The sequence below is a fragment of the Octopus bimaculoides genome, chromosome 10, assembly GCF_001194135.2.
Source record: "Octopus bimaculoides isolate UCB-OBI-ISO-001 chromosome 10, ASM119413v2, whole genome shotgun sequence".
NCBI classification, from domain to species: domain Eukaryota; kingdom Metazoa; phylum Mollusca; class Cephalopoda; order Octopoda; family Octopodidae; genus Octopus; species Octopus bimaculoides.
In genome coordinates this window covers 40,054,262-40,059,581 of record NC_068990.1, presented here as the reverse complement: position 1 = coordinate 40,059,581, position 5,320 = coordinate 40,054,262, and positions in this window count along the sequence as shown.

Genomic DNA, 5,320 nt, shown 5'->3' with positions numbered 1-5,320 from the left:
GTGCCGAAGTCTAAGCTTATAAAAAGATTCTCGTAATTCTAAAACAGAAACTCAAAGATTCAGCACACTGGACAAATTCTCGAATTTCCAATAAACTCTGACTATTTTATGACAAAGTTAGAGGTAACTTTATTTCTGTAGTGTCGACGCCCCCAGGCGAAGAAGTAGGATCTCGCAAGACATATAAATAGAGGTAGTCTGGCCGTGGTAGGTGTGTTGTGTAGCTGTTGAGTAGCAGTCGAGTAGCAGTTGTGTAGCGGTTGAGCAGAGATCATCCGAAGGTGCTAGATAGCAGTAGCGTTGAGACATAATTTCTTTATGTCACATTGAAATAGAATTTATCTTCATGGAAATGTTATTATTCAGCGAATTAGGGTTACATACCATATTCAAAGATACATTATTTATATTGGCGGTACAATTATTATTGTCGTATTTAAACAAATTTACCTATGATCATCAGGATTTTCGATAAACTTGCGTGTTAAAAAAGACTGAATCTGAGTTTTCTTGGACTACAGTTCTTACAGTAACATCTATTAATTTCCACTAGGTTTAGAGAAATAAACATAACTTTTTAGGCTTCAATATACAAATTTCAGTGAAAAAGGTAGAGGTTAACAATTTTAACCGATCAATAATACCATGGAGCTGATGACAAGGAAAGTTCTACGAAAGAAACCAACTTAAAAAATGTTGGCAGTCGGAATATTTTTTTTGCAAGAATATTCAATATTCCATGCTGCATGTGTAATATCAATGTTGTTGTAACCATTCAGGTTACTTAATTGGTTGCGTGATGAAATCTGTCTCTTTGACAGAAAATCTAGGGAAACGTCAATGAAATGTTATCGATATTTCTCACATATCAAAAGATAGAATTATAGAACAACAGTGTTAAAGACTGTGCTTACAGCTTTTGAATGGCATTTGGTGTTACTCATAAATTAACCAATAAAGAATAATATTACAAACGAAAGCGCGAAATACATGTATTCATTGATTAAGAAAATAACATCAGGCGAGTTGGAAATGAGCTATAAAATAAAATTAAAAGCTTAAACTAAAATAATGATTCGTGTTTTATGTCATCTGCTGTAAGCCAGAAGTTTTGGCGCCGCATACGCATCACAGAGTGAGTAGTTTTGAGAACTGAACGCCATATAATCATTTAGTTAATTATTATATAATTATAGAGCATATGAGTTAATTAATCATATATATGTATACTACATACCTAACAGTATACAATAATATTTATATAATATATTCTTTTATTCTTATACTGGCCTTAATATTTGAATTGCGGTCGTGCTGGGGAGGGCAGCACCTTTAAAACATTTGGTCAATTATTTCGACTACAGTACTTATTTCGTACATAGTTTTATCGATTTCGTGAAGGACGAAAGCTAAGTCCATCTTGGGGTATTCTCAGGTTAAATACCACAAGGTATTCAACACATAATTTTTTGACTGGACAAATATATTTCGTACGCCTATTTCATACACAAAAGAGAGATTAATATGATTCTGTAAGTGTCCACAGAATGGAAATAAATAGTTTATCTAAACTTAGAAATTTTCGATTAATGAACAATCTTATCTGTGAAATGACATAACATTTCATTCTTTCTAATTTTGGCACAAAACCAGAAATTTTGCGGAGGGGGCAAGTCGATTACATTGACCGTAGTACTCAGCAGGTACTTAATCTATCGACCCCAAAAGGCAAAGTCGACCTCAGCAGAATTTGCACTCAGAATGTAAAGACGGAAGTAATATCGCCAAATATTTTGCCCAGCTTGTTAACGATTCTGCTAGCTCGCCTCCCTAAAATGCCATAAAGTTTTTATGACAAGACATTTCATTATTTAGGGGACTTTCATTGGCTGGAACATTTCATTTTATCAAAGCACCCATTAAAATATTTGGAAATCGAATCTCGAGTGATTTTTCTTCAGAGTTTACCCAAGCTATACATATCAACATACCAGTGTATACTTAACAATATGGCTGACTTAACAGTCATGTTTATTTCAAGGAAACAAAAGAGAATCCCCAACGTTATTTCTATGGAATTGTTAATTTAGTTGAAACCTTCCAAAATTTGAGGAATCAGTAATATATATGTCACTCTATCTATCTATCTATCTATCTATCTATCTATCTATCTATCTATCTATCTATCTATCTATCTATCTATCTACCTACCTACCTACCTACTTATCTATCTATCTGTATGTCTGTCTGTCCGTCTGTCTATCTATCTATCTGTGTGTATGTGTGTGTGTGTGTAAATGTGTAAAGTAGTTCGACCCCAAAATTTAATGATCTAAATTATTACAAGAATTCAAGTAAATGTTTTCTTATATGTTTAACATAATTCTCTTATGAATAACCGTAAATCGCGTATGGCGTACTTTGAGTATTGTTTTACGAACAATCTGAATGAGAGAGTCAGCGTATGTCTGTCTGAACATGGTTCTATATTTAAACATTATCTGTGTTCAAACATTGCCTCTGTTATGAACATTATCCTTCAGTGATGTTCCTACTGAGTTTTGAACAATTACTCTTAGATTTTCCCTGCCCAGACCACGACATATCGTATCACCATGAAAAGCAATGTGTCACCATCAATGGCATTACCACCTCCGCGAATATGGCTCGAGTGGTTAGCTCTGGCTGATTTATTATAGTCGATGCAGCAAACTTCAAAAGAAGCAGCCGAGTTATCCCTCCAAATAGCTTGATCGAAGGTTCTGGGAAGTTTGGCTTACAGTTGTAAAAAATATGGCGAAGTTAACCTCAGATAATCATGCTCTTAGATAATCATGCTCCTCAGAATTTGTCACTTTGCCCAGTGAGTTGATCTGTCGCTTCATTTCACCTTGTCTTACTTAACATGCTCTTGTCGCTTTCCACAAAGAATATTAACTGAGTTGTATCGAATCACTAACACATTGCTTTATACACAGTAGTTTAACTCTCATTATTTGATATTTTATAACTAACAACTACTTTCATAATATCAAGCATGTTCCATTTCAAGAGATTCCTAACTATTATGTTTGTTGTTTCATAAACGTTCTTCTATTAAATTATTTATAAGAACAGATGTGAATATAAACAACACGGATTAAATAATATATATATTAAAATTCAAATAATTATCAGTCTGTTCATTCTTTTCTTCACACGCAGCCTACTTAATATTGTAAACTACCAATGAAGAATTAATTAATGTACGTAGCTTCTCCTATGTGTAGCATCGCCATATATACTTTTGTTTATCTGCTCTATTGAAGCCCTGATCTTCTATAACTGGTTCAGGGATCAATATTCCTCTGGATGTCACCACGTACCGCTGGATCTGCACACTGCCTGTTATTTGATACTAATCACTAGTAAGATCTCTCAAGGATCCATCTCTGAATACTACAGCATCTTGCTTGCCAGGTGACGGCAGTGTAGACGTTTCCTTATTTATAACAGGTTATATAACATCTGGAACGCGTTATGTTATTGATCATGTTCCTTTCCTATCAAACTAGAGCACCTCCACCCAGCTAAGCTTGCATCCAGAGACATGTTTCTGAGTCTTTGCTCGTCATTAGTCTGGAGTAGCAGGCTTAACTGGGTGGAGGTGCTTGTCTCCCCCTTGTAAACATAAAGACACAGGAAATGTGTCAAGGCCGACAGGAAGCGGTGCAGTTTCCTAGGTCTAACCAACAGTAGTATTATTCCCTTCAGGGGACTGTCACATTAAGTACAGGTTCTTTCCGGTTTCGTCTACCAAATCCACTCAGGAGGCTTTGGTCTGACCAAAACTCTAGTAGAAAACACTTACCCTGAGAGCCACGCAGTAGGACTGTACCCGGAACTAGGTGGTCAGCAACCAAAATTCTTATCACACAACCGTCCTGCGCCTACATGCGCGCGCACACACACACACACACACACATATAGAGAGAGAGAAAGAGATAGATAGATAGACAGACACACACACACACACACACACACACACACACACATATAATTCTTTTACTTGTTTCAGTCATTTGAATGCGGCCATGCTAGAGCACGCCTTTAGTCGAACGAATCGACCCGAGGACTTATTCTTTGTAAGCCTAGTACTTATTCTATCGGTGTTTTAGGCCGAACCGCTAATGTTATGGGGTCGTAACCTCATCAGCATCCGTTGTTAAGCGATAGTAGGGGGCACAAACGCAGACACACAAACATATACATATACATATACATATATAGGACGGGCTTCTTTCAGTTTCTGTCTACCAAATTCACACACAAGGCTTTGGTAGGCCCGAGGCTATAGTAGAAGACACTTGCCCACGGTGTCATGCAGTGGGAATGAACCAAGCAAGCTGTATATATATTCATACTTTGTTTTAAAAATTGAATTTCTTCTGTGTGTGTGTGCGTGCGTGCAAATGTGTGTGTATACGCACTATGTAGGTGTGTGTATATAGCTTTATATATGTACACCTACACGCAAAACAAACAACAATGCCCTTTACACTTCCGATTCACAATTTAAAAATTGTTTATCCCATCCTTCCAAACAACTAACCACATCCCATGCCCTCACCTACCTACCCACCCATGGCCATCCCTCACTGAGCTAATTCATTCCGATACTTAACCGTCCTTCTCCACTTCCTCCTCCCGTCAAACCATCTGCTTTACTCTCTCCTAATTACATCTCCTTTTAAATAATTATATGTAGCTGCCCTTCCCTCCCTTTTCTCTTTGTAGCCCTGCAATTTCTCTGCTCGCTGACGTTGTAGAGGGCTCTGTGTACTGTGTCACATATTTAACTCTTAATATACATATATATATATATTATTTGTCTTCTTGCTTGTTTACATTATATTTGTCTTTTGAACATTATCACAAAGTGCTAATCGCCCCTCAAAAGCATGTAAAATAGCCGTCGATAGTTTTTTAAAATACCATTCTTTAATGAGTCCTCCTCATCTCCCCTTTCTTTTTCCATTCTCTCGTTTGAACAAAGAGAAAGGTTGGTCTGTTCGGGAAACGTGTTATACAAGTCAAATGAAAATTGGCTAGCAATTACAAACCTTGAATTTCATTTAATTTAGAGAGCAATTCTTGCATCCAAATTGGTCTTAATTTGATGGAATTTCGAGATGACTTTTTTCTGCACTTTGGCTATTTGCTAAATCTGACTAACAAACTTTATTAAAATACCAACTGATTATTATCTGAGGGAGTGGGTTTGAATATATCTTTATATATATATATATATATATAGTTCAAAAACACAATAACAAAAAAA